Source organism: Zea mays, chromosome 4 (assembly GCF_902167145.1).
Source record: "Zea mays cultivar B73 chromosome 4, Zm-B73-REFERENCE-NAM-5.0, whole genome shotgun sequence".
NCBI lineage: Eukaryota > Viridiplantae > Streptophyta > Magnoliopsida > Poales > Poaceae > Zea > Zea mays.
In genome coordinates this window covers 125,222,785-125,235,449 of record NC_050099.1, presented here as the reverse complement: position 1 = coordinate 125,235,449, position 12,665 = coordinate 125,222,785, and positions in this window count along the sequence as shown.

Sequence of the window (12,665 nt, the reverse complement as noted above, 5' to 3'; positions counted from 1 at the left end):
GTTTCAATTCCAAATGATAATGTTGAGTTGCTCGCTAAAATAGAAGAATTGAACATTTCTCTTACTAGCCTTAGGATTGAAAATGAGAAATTGATTACTAAGGCTAAAGATTTTGATGTTTGCAATGCTACTATTTCCGACCTTAGAAGTAGAAATGATATATTACATGCTAAGGTTGTAGAATTAAAATCTTGCAAACCCTCTACATCTACCGTTGAGCACACTTCTATTTGTACTAGATGTAGAGATGTTGATATTAATGCTATTCATGATCACATGGCTTTAATTAAACAACAAAATGATCATATAGCAAAGTTAGATGCTAAAATTGCCGAGCATGAACTTGAGAACGAAAAATTTAAATTTGCTCGTAGTATGCTTTATAGTGGGAGACGCCCTGGCATTAAGGATGGCATTGGCTTCCAAAAGGGGGACAATGTCAAACTTAATGCCCCTCCTAAGTTGCCTAAGAAGAAAACTCCTAGTGCATCAAATGATCATGACATTTCATTTAAAACTTTTGATGCATCTTATGTTTTAACTAACAAATCCGGCAAGGTAGTTGCCAAGTATGTTGGGGGCAAACACAAGGGATCAAAGACTTGTGTTTGGGTACCCAAAGTTCTTGTATCTAATGCCAAAGGACCCAAAACCATTTAGGTACCTAAAGTGAAGAACTGAACTTGTTTTGTAGGTTTATGCATCCGGGGGCTCAAGCTGGGTAATCGACAGCGGGTGCACAAACCACATGACAGGGGAGAAGAAGATGTTCTCCTCCTACGAGAAAAACCAAAATCCCCAACGAGCTATCACATTCGGGGATGGAAATTAAGGTTTGGTCAAAGGATTGGGTAAAATTGCTATATCTCCTGACCATTCTATTTCCAATGTTTTTCTTGTAGATTCATTAGATTACAATTTGCTTTCCGTTTCTCAATTATACAAAATGGGTTACAACTGTCTATTTACTGATGTAGGTGTCACTGTCTTTAGAAGAAGTGATGATTCAATAGCATTTAAGGGAGTGTTAGAGGGTCAGCTATACTTAGTGAATTTTGATAGAGCTGAACTCGACACTTGCTTAATTGCTAAGACTAACATAGGCTGGCTCTGGCATCGCCGACTAGCACATGTTGGGATGAAGAATCTTCATAAGCTTCTAAAGGGAGAGCACATTTTAGGATTAACCAATGTTCATTTTGAGAAAGACAGGATTTGTAGCGCATGCCAAGCAGGGAAGCAAGTTGGTGCCCATCATCCACATAAGAACATCATGACGACTGACAGGCCACTGGAGTTCCTACACATGGATCTATTCGGCCCGATAGCTTACATAAACATCGGCGGGAGTAAGTACTGTCTAGTTATTGTGGATGATTATTCTCGCTTCACTTGGGTGTTCTTTTTGCAAGAAAAATCTCACACCCAAGAGACCTTAAAGGGATTCTTGAGATGGGCTCAAAATGAGTTCGGCTTAAGGATCAAGAAAATTAGAAGCGACAACGGGACGGAGTTCAAGAACTCACAAATTGAAGGTTTCCTTGAGGAGGAGGGCATCAAGCATGAGTTCTCCTCTCCCTACACACCACAACGAAATGGTGTAGTGGAAAGGAAGAATAGAACTCTATTGGACATGGCAAGAACCATGCTTGATGAGTACAAGACATCGGATCGGTTTTGGGCCGAGGCGGTCAACACCGCCTGCTACGCCATCAACCAGTTATATCTACACCGAATCCTCAAGAAGACATCATACGAACTCCTTACCGGTAAAAATCCCAATATTTCATATTTTAGAGTCTTTGGTAGCAAATGCTTTATACTTGTTAAAAGAGGCAGAAAATCTAAATTTGCTCCTAAGACTGTATAAGGCTTTTTACTAGGATATGATTCAAACACAAGGACATATAGAGTCTTTAACAAGTCCTCTGGACAAGTTGAAGTTTCTTGTGACGTTGTGTTTGATGAGACTAACAGCTCTCAAGTAGAGCAAGTTGATCTTGATGAGATAGGTGTTGAAGAGGCTCCATGCATCGTGCTAAGGAACATGTCCATTGGGGATGTGTGTCCTAAGGAATCCGAAGAGCCTCCAAATGCACAAAATCAACCATCCTCCTCCACGCAAGCATCTCCACCAACTCAAAATGAGGATGAGGCTCAAGTTGATGAAGGAGAAGATCAAGCAAATGAGCCACCTCAAGATGACGGCAATGATCAAGGGGGAGATGCAAATGATCAAGACAAGGAGGATGAAGAACCAAGGCCGCCACACCCAAGAGTCCACCAAGCAATCCAACGAGATCACCCCATCGACACCATCCTCGGTGACATTCATAAGGGGGTAACCACTAGATCTCGTGTTGCACATTTTTGTGAGCATTACTCTTTTGTTTCCTCTATTGAGCCACACAGGGTAGAGGAAGCACTTCAAGATTCGGATTGGGTGGTGGCGATGCAAGAGGAGCTCAACAACTTCACTAGAAATGAGGTATGGCATTTGGTTCCACGTCCTAATCAAAATGTTGTAGGAACCAAATGGGTGTTCCGCAACAAGCAAGATGAGCATGGTGTGGTGACAAGGAACAAAGCTCGACTTGTGGCCAAAGGATACTCTCAAGTCGAAGGTTTGGATTTCGATGAAACCTATGCACCCGTAGCTAGGCTTGAATCAATTCGTATATTATTAGCCTATGCTACTTACCATGGCTTCAAGCTTTATCAAATGGACATGAAGAGTGCCTTCCTCAATGGACCAATCAAGGAAGAGGTCTATGTTGAGCAACCTCCCGGCTTTGAAGATAGTGAGTACCCTAACCATGTTTATAAACTCTCTAAGGCGCTTTATGGGCTCAAACAAGCCCCAAGAGCATGGTATGAATGCCTTAGGGATTTCCTTATCACTAATGGCTTCAAAGTCGGAAAAGCCGATCCTACTTTATTCACTAAAACTCTTGAAAATGACTTGTTCGTATGCCAAATTTATGTTGATGATATTATATTTGGGTCTACTAACGAGTCTACATGTGAAGAATTTAGTAGGATCATGACACAAAAGTTCGAGATGTCTATGATGGGGGAGTTGAAGTATTTCTTAGGATTTCAAGTGAAGCAACTCCAAGAGGGCACCTTCCTTAGCCAAACAAAGTATACTCAAGATATTCTAAGCAAGTTTGGGATGAAGGATGCCAAACCCATCAAGACACCCATGGGAACCAATGGGCATCTCGACCTCGACACGGAAGGTAAGTCCGTGGATCAAAAGGTATACCGGTCGATGATTGGCTCTTTACTCTATTTATGTGCATCTCGACCGGATATTATGCTTTCCGTATGCATGTGTGCAAGATTCCAAGCCGACCCTAAGGAAGCTCACCTTACGGCCGTAAAACGGATCTTGAGATATTTAGTTTATACTCCTAAGTTTGGGCTTTGGTATCCTAGGGGATCCACATTTGATTTGATTGGTTATTCGGATATCGATTGGGCGGGGTGTAAGATTAATAGAAAGAGCACATCGAGGACTTGCCAGTTCTTGGGAAGATCCTTGGTGTCTTGGGCTTCAAAGAAGCAAAATTCCATAGCTCTTTCTACCGCCGAAGCCGAGTACATTGCCGCAGGCCATTGTTGCGCGCAATTACTTTGTATGAGGCAAACCCTTAGGGACTACAGTTACAAATTAACCAAAGTTCCTCTTCTATGTGATAATGAGAGTGCAATCCGCATGGCGGATAATCCCGTTGAGCATAGCCGCACTAAACACATAGCCATTCGGTATCATTTTCTAAGGGATCACCAACAAAAGGGAGATATCGAGATTGCCCACATTAACACTAAAGATCAATTAGCCGATATCTTTACCAAGCCACTTGATGAACAAACTTTTAACAAACTTAGGCATGAGCTAAATATTCTTGATTCTAGGAATTTCTTTTGATGTCTTGCATACATAGCTCATAACTATACCTTTGATCATATCTCTTTCATGTGTTATGACTAATGTGTTTTCAAGTGAATTTCAAAACAAGTCATAGGTGTATTGAAAGGGAATTGGAGTCTTCGGCGAAGACAAAGGATTCCACTCCGCTCCATAACTCATCCTTCGCCGTCGCTCCGATCCATTTCTCCAACATTGGTATAATCTTCACTCGTATTATATTTGCCAAAGGGAAAAAGTAGTAAAAAGGGCTCTAATGACTCCGTTTTTGGCGATTCATGCCAAAGGGGGAGAGAGTATTAGCCCAAAGCAAAAGGACCGCACCACCCTAGTTTTAAAAATGATTTTCAATTGGAAATTTCAAATTGGTATCCTATTGTGTTCAAAAGGGGGAGAAAGTAGTATTTCAAAATTAATATATCAAAACCCTCTTGAACACTAAGAGGAGATTTCATTTAGGGGAGTTTTGTTTAAGTCAAAGGAAAAGCATTTGAAACAGAGGGAGAAAATTTCAAATCTTGAAAATGCTTCGCAAAATTTTATTCATTTACCTTTGACTATTTGCAAAAGGACTTTGAAAATGATTTACAAAAGAATTTGCAAAAACAAAACATGTGGTGCAAGCGTGGTCCAAAATGTTAAAAATAGAAGAAAACAATCCATGCATATCTTATAAGTATTCATATTGGCTCAACTCCAAGCAACCTTTGCACTTACATTATGCAAACTAGTTCAATTATGCACTTCTACATTTGCTTTGGTTTGTGTTGGCATCAATCACCAAAAAGGGGGAGATTGAAAGGGAATTAGGCTTACACCTATTTCCTAAATGATTTTGGTGGTTGAATTGCCCAACACAAAATAATTGGACTAACTAGTTTGCTCTAGTGTATAAGATATACAGGTGCCAAAGGCTCACACTTAGCCAATAAAAAGACCAAGAATTGGGTTCAACAAAGAGAGCAAGGGATAACCGAAGGCAGCCCTGGTCTGGCGCACCGGACTGTCCAGTGTGCCACCGGACAGTGTCCGGTGCACCAGGGGACTTTAAGCCAAACTCTTCACCTTCGGGAAAATCCAGAGGCGCTCCGCTATAATTCACCGGACTGTCCGGTGTACACCGGACAGTGTCCGATGCCCCAGAGGAGAGCGACTCTAGAACTCGCCAGCTTCGGGAATTCGCTCCGCTATAATTCACCGGACATGTCCGGTGCACACCGGACTGTCCGGTGAGCCAGCGGAGCAACGGCTATTCGACGCCAACGGTCACCTGCTACAACATTAAATGCGCGCCAGAGCGCAGAAGTCAGGCACGCGCGAAGTGGCGCACCGAACACTCTACAGTGCATGTCCGGTGTGCCACCGGACATCTAGGCGGGCCCAGCAGTCAGAGCTCCAACGGTCGGAACCCAACGGCCTGGTGACGTGGTTGGCGCACCGGACAGTGTCCGGTGGCGCACCGGACTATCCGGTGCGCCATGCGACAGCAACCTCCACCAAACAGCTAGTTTGGTGGTTGGGGTTATAAATACCCCCAACCACCCCACATTCAAGTCATCCAAGTTTTCACACTTCCAACCACTTACAAGAGCTAGGCATTCAATACAAGACACACCCAAGTGATCAAATCCTCTCCCAATTCCACAAAAGCATTAGTGTTGAGTGAGAGTGATTTGTTGTGTTCTTTTGAGCTCTTGCGCTTGGATTGCTTTCTTCTTTCTCATTCTTTCTTGTGATCAATACTCACTTGTAACCAAGGCAAGAGACACCAATTGTGTGGTGGTCCTTGCGGGGAAGTTTTGTTCCCGGTTGATTTGAGAAGAGAAAGCTCACTCGGTCCGAGGGACCGTTTGAGAGAGGGAAGGGGTTGAAAAAGACCCGGCCTTTGTGGCCTCCTCAACGGGGAGTAGGTTTGCGAGAACCGAACCTCGGTAAAACAAATCCGCATGTCACACTCTTTATTTGCTTGCGATTTGTTTTGCACCCTCTCTCGCGGACTTGATTATATTTCTAACTCTAACCCGGCTTGTAGTTGTGATTAACTTTATAAATTTCAGTTTCGCCCTATTCACGCCCCCCCCCTCTAGGCGACTTTCAATTTTCACCCCACTTGCTGAGCCCCGACCATAAGTGAGCTCACCCTTGCTTAATTTTGATTAGAAGTTTGCAGATGAAGATTTTGATGGGGAACTCGATGGATACTAGTCTAGTGATACCCCCGGTCATCTTCCTGTGGAAGGATGTCCATGTTTCGCTGTACTTTGATGAATAAAGGTTAAGACTTCATGTCTGTTTGAAGTGTAATATGTTAATATAATCTTTATTTACGCTTTTATGCATTGTTCTTTTGATATATTACACTTGTAACGTCAACATATGTGTGGAAATAGATCCTGGCACACATATGCTATGCATTGGGTTTTGCCCTTAAAACCGGGTGTGACAAGTGTGTGCGATGCGATTCAACAGATATATTTTTTTATTTTGTATATAGTATTGTGTAGTATTATTATATCGTAAAACTTTGTCTTCGTCCATTTTATGTTAGGTTCTTTTTCTTTCATAATACTCCATTCTTACCTTCAAGTTTTACTAGTAATCACAATTCACTATGGGTCTATTTAGTTTGGCTATAGATTTTAAAATTTTGATTCTATATGTGAGTTGTGAGAAAACTGATATGAGTTGGTGGTTATAGAAAAGCTAACATATATTTAGTGTAGCAACTGTTATCTGTAAATTCTGTAAGAGTATAATAGCTTGGTAACATAGATGACAGGAATCTGAAAATTTTGGAATACGAGGTGATTCTAAGTTGAACTAGAGGATTTATAGATTTTTAAAAATTTGTTCTGTTGTTGTACTCGTTTCATTAAGATTTTAGTTTTTTACAACAAATTTGATTTAGAAATGTGCACCAAGCACACCCTACGTATCCACTCACATTTATAGTCTAATTTATATTAAGACATGCACACACTATTTGAATAATTTTATTTTGGTATGTACATTTATTGTCTGTCTACACCCTACGTGACGCGTCGGGGAAGCATCGCTATGTTCACACCAACCAACCCAAACAAAATACTCCAAAGCCTACAGTAGCAGTAAAAAACGGACGGTGGTAAAAACCCTAGCGGCTATAGCTTTTTGATTCAAATCAACGTGGCACGTGTTAGTTATATTACAGGATTGGTTCCTATAATAGATGTTGGTCACTCGTTTTTGACTCCTTTAAGATATAAAACATAAGACAATACAATTAAATTAAGCTTCATCTCCATTCTTTAATACATTCCTTTCCAAGGATAAATTGATTGAAGAATGAAGATATAAAGAATAGATAGAGAATAAGTAAAGAACATTAAGGGTAGATTGTGCATGATTTAAATATGAAACACATAATTTAACCTTATTAGACATTACTTTCCCCTTCTATTATTTAACAAAAGTTTACAAGTATACCTTCAGTTTTTTAGAGTTACAATACGAAGGAAAGGGAAATACAACTTCGTACGCATGGCCATTGATTTTCTCTGGCCAAAAAAGTGTGTCCGAAGCATAGCACTATTTCTCTATTTATAGTCGTGGGGTACAATTTCATCAAAGTTACAATCATGCCCTCAGGCCTATGCATACGAATTACAAGACTAACTAAAGGCACTGCTGTCTTTTCCCTTCGTAGTCTTGCTGAACAAATCTTAAGGACTCCGCCTTTCTCCAGTCGTCTCCCTCATTGTGCATGTATACCGCTGATCCGAAGCTCACAGCTTCGTCTTCACGATTAAGATAACCGCACATCATCTCCATATTATGGTGGCTAAGAGATGTATATTATGGTTGACTACTATGTGATCGAACCTCTATCACTTGAACCATAAACTACATTTAGACAGATGAGATGGTCATGTGTAGGTCCACCCACAACATAGACATCGGCTTTGGCCACACATTGACGAGCGCCCGCGCCCACATACATGAGGAGCGTCACCGAAGGGAGGCCTCTCGCTCCTCCATTAGACGGCAGGTGCCTACCGCCCTCCCGTCGAGTTGCAAGGACCTTTCTATGAAGAGAGTTAAAAATTTTACAAATAGGTGTCTATTGGTGGAGCGACAGATACCCATTCTTGTAAATTTTCAGTTCCGGTGTGTTGAGTACAAAAATGAGGATCGGACGGTCCACACTGGTAGTACGGACGGTCCGCGCGTGCGCAGAATAGATTAGGGTTCCGAGTTTTGTGCTACGGTTGTTAGCTAAATTCGCGAAATTAGCTCGAGAGATTAGTTTGTAAAGGGTCCAGCCCCCCTCTTCTATAAATACAGAGGTATACGACCGATTTGTAATCATCAATCGAATCAGTAACACTTCTATTTCGCATTTATTTTCTGTATAATTAGGAGTAGTTCTAGTCTAGTTCTAGTTTAGCCTCTCAATCCCCAAATTCTCCGCTTCTCTTCGACTCTACGTCGATTAGAGGAGTCTAGGTCGGTCTGCCTGAGCCTAGACATCACCTAGGATCTCTCCTCCCCGACGGGGTCCCTCCTGGGAGTGAGATCCAGGCGCCATCGGCGACCTTCGCCGCCCCCTACGCTCGCGCGGACCGTCCGGCCCCAGGGCGCAGACCGTCCGGCCGTCAGGCAGGAAACCCTAGCCCTGCGCCAGGTCACAGACCGTCCGGCCTCTGGCTGCGGACCGTCTGCCTCTGTGCAGAGAGCACCGCCATGGTTCGTGTTGAGTGATTGGCGCCCAAAAAAGGTGTCAACATACGTTTGGCGACTCCGCTGGGGAAGATTTCATACAGACCTATCGAGATTGGCCCTCAATGGCCAGTTCAAAGGATAGCTCTGAAGTTTCCACCAGCAACATCATCAAGCCGACATGGGAAACCTTGTCGGCTGAAGAACAGCTCCTATTCGAGGAGCGCCAGGAGCAGCTGATCCAGGAAGCAAAGGCGAAATTCCTGGCCGACTTCAAGGTGGATAGGAACAACAAAGTCGTTCGGCAATGGGTGACAGATCTAGCTTCGCTCCGACCTACTACGAATACCCCCAATGTAAGTAGCACCAATGAACTCCAATCTCTTAAAGCTTACGTAGACGAATAGCGAGAGCAGATGCAACGTATCGTAGGGGATATACGAAATGATCATAAAAGGCTAGTGCGTGCGCTTGATAAGTCTACTATTGTGAATCTTCCTTCGCACGAGGTTGAACTGAGGCAATACACACAAAATTCATCGGCTACAGGTTGTCACGACCAGTCACAACCCCTTTATGGGATGCCGATAGGCATGTACCTTGGGCAACAATAGCCTCCCACGCACATCGGCGATAAATTTGGCAATCTAAGCATGTCTGGACCGTCCGCACGTGAGCGCGGACCGTTCGGGCCAGCAGCAGCCGATCCCATTTTTAGAAGCGAATTACCGAGGCCTGCACCCAAGCCGCCACATACCGTGCAAACCCTAGATAACCCATTCGGACCGTCCGCGTATGACGCCAGACAGTCCGAATGGACAGTCCGCGCACGGAGTTGGACGGTCCGCGTATTTAACCGGACGGTCTGGTGAGAGCACCTAGAGGGGGGGGTGAATAGGTGATCCTGTAAAAACTTCAAACTTAAGCCACAAAAACTTGTTAAGTGTTAGCACGATTATTGCCAAGTGGCTACGGTGAAGTCTCAACAGTCTCAACAAAACACAGTACCACAAGAGAATCAAGCACAGAGTGACACAGTGGTTTTATCCCGTGGTTCGGCCAAGACCAACGCTTGCCTACTCCACGTTGTGGCGTCCCAACGGACGAGGGTTGCAATCAACCCCTCTCAAGCGGTCCAAAGACCCACTTGAATACCACGGTGTTTTGTTTTCCTTTCACTATCCCGTTTGCAAGGAATCTCCACAAATTGGAGTCTCTTGCCCTTACAAGTATATGATCACAAATGAAACACAGAGTAAGGGAGGGAAGCAACACACACAAATCCACAGCAAAAGCGCACACACACGGCCAAGAATCGAGCTCACAAGACTATCTCAGAGTTCTCACTTAGAACAGAGCTCGAATCACTTAGAAACACAAACGAATGCGCAGAGACTTAGTGTGGATGATCAAGAATGCTCAAAGGTTGCTTGTGTGTCTCCTCCATGCGCCTAGGGGCTCCTTTTATAGCCCCAAGGCAGCTAGGAGCCGTTGAGAGCAAATCCGGAAGGCCATCCTTGCCTTCTGTCGTCGGGGGCACCGGACAGTCCGGTGCACACCGGACACTGTCCGGTGCCCGATTTGTTTCCTTAAACGGCGAAGACGACCGTTGCAGACCGTTGGCAGATCTGGCGCTGTTGGCGCACCGGACATGTCCGGTGCACACCGGACAGTCCGGTGCCGTCTTCCGACCGTTGGCTCGGCCACGTGTCCCGCGCGGATTGCGCGGCCGACCGTTGGCCCTGGCCGACCGTTGGCTCACCGGACAGTCCGGTGCACACCGGACAGTCCGGTGAATTTTAGCCGTACGCCGCCGGCCAATTTCCCGAGAGCGGCCAGTTCGAGTCGCGCCAGCCTGGCACACCGGACACTGTCCGGTGCACACCGGACAGTCCGGTGCTCCAGACCGAGCTGGGTCTTGGCAGCACACAGCCAAGTCCCTTCTCCTTTTCTCTATTCTTCTTCTTTCTGTTTCTAACACTTAGACAAATATATTAGTACTTAAAACCAATGTACTAAGGCTTAGAAACATACCTTTACTTCATGATTTTCACCTTGTTCATCCATGTACATAAATTCACATTTAGGTCCTTGTGTTTGCACTCAATCACCAAAATACTTAGAAATGGCCCAAGGGCACATTTCCCTTTCAATCTCCCCCTTTTTGGTGATTTATGCCAACACAACATAAAGCAAGTGGAACAAGTGCAAAATCACTTCAAATAAAAACTCAAATTGGTTTTGATTCAATTTTGGCATATATGGATCATCCTTTGCCACCACTTGGTTTGTTTTTGCAAATCAAACTCAAATCTCTATCTATAAGTCAAACACACATATTGAAGCATAAAGAGAGTCATTTCAAAAGAATTTGACCACGGATTTCAAAAACTCCCCCTTTTTCCCATAATCAACACTTCTCCCCACAAGAAGCCAACTTTTGAAAATAGAGACAATAAGAGACAATAAAAGCTTTTGACAATAAAAGCTTTTGACAAAACAAAAACTCTATTCTACTATTTTCAAAATCTCTCAAGTGGTAGCTGATCCATTTATCACTTTGGCCTTTATTTTCTCCCCCTTTGGCATCAAGCACCAAAACGGGATCAATCTTGGCCTGTTAACCCCATTGCCTCACCAAAGTCTTCAATTAAGAGCAAATGGCAATAAGATTTCATGAGATGAACTTGGAATTAGTTACCCTCTCATCGGAGTGCAGTGGAAGTCTTTCATGGTCCAAGTCCACCTTTTCCTTTTCAATCCTCCTTCGAGACTAAATTATCAAACTCAAGCACAAGGTTAGTCTCAAAGGGTCAAGTTGTAACACATCTCCCCCTAAACATGTGCATCACTTTGCAACGGACTTGTGAGGTCCAGGGAGTGTTTGTACAACTTGAGCACCATAATAAGCAACATAATGCAAAAAGGAACATGATCAAAAGCATAACTACATGTATGCTACAATTCAATCCAGGTTCCGCGAATCTAAGACATTTAGCTCACTACGCAACCTGCAAAAGGTCTTCTCATCTAGAGGCTTAGTGAAGATATCGGCTAGCTGGTTCTCGGTGCTAACATGAAACACTTCGATATCTCCCTTTTGCTGGTGGTCTCTCAAAAAGTGATGCCGGATGTCTATGTGCTTTGTGCGGCTGTGTTCAACAGGATTTTCCGCCATGCGGATAGCACTCTCATTATCACATAGGAGTGGGACTTTGCTCAGATTGTAGCCAAAGTCCCTGAGGGTTTGCCTCATCCAAAGTAGTTGCGCGCAACACTGTCCTGCGGCAACATACTCGGCCTCAGCGGTGGATAGGGCAACGGAAGTTTGTTTCTTAGAGTTCCATGACACCAGGGACCTTCCTAAGAATTGGCACGTCCCCGATGTACTCTTCCTATCGACCTTACATCCAGCATAGTCGGAGTCTGAGTATCCAACTAAGTCAAAGGTAGACCCCTTTGGATACCAGAGCCCGAAGCAAGGCGTAGCAACCAAATATCTAAGAATTCGCTTCACCGCCACTAAGTGACACTCCTTAGGATCGGATTGAAATCTAGCACACATGCATACGCTAAGCATAATATCCGGTCTACTAGCACATAAGTAAAGCAAAGAACCTATCATTGACCGGTATGCTTTTTGATCAACGGACTTACCTCCTTTGTTGAGGTCGGTGTGTCCGTCGGTCCCCATCGGAGTCTTTGCGGGCTTGGCGTCCTTCATCCCAAACCGCTTTAGCAGATCTTGCGTGTACTTCGTTTGGGAGATGAAGGTGCCGTCCTTGAGTTGCTTCACTTGGAACCCAAGGAAGTAGTTCAACTCGCCCATCATCGACATCTCGAATTTCTGCGTCATCACCCTGCTAAACTCTTCACAAGACTTTTGGTTAGTAGAACCAAATATTATGTCATCGACATAAATTTGGCACACAAACAAATCACCATTACAAGTCTTAGTAAAAAGAGTTGGATCGGCTTTCCCAACCTTGAAAGCATTAGCAATTAAGAAATCTCTAAGGCATTCATACCATGC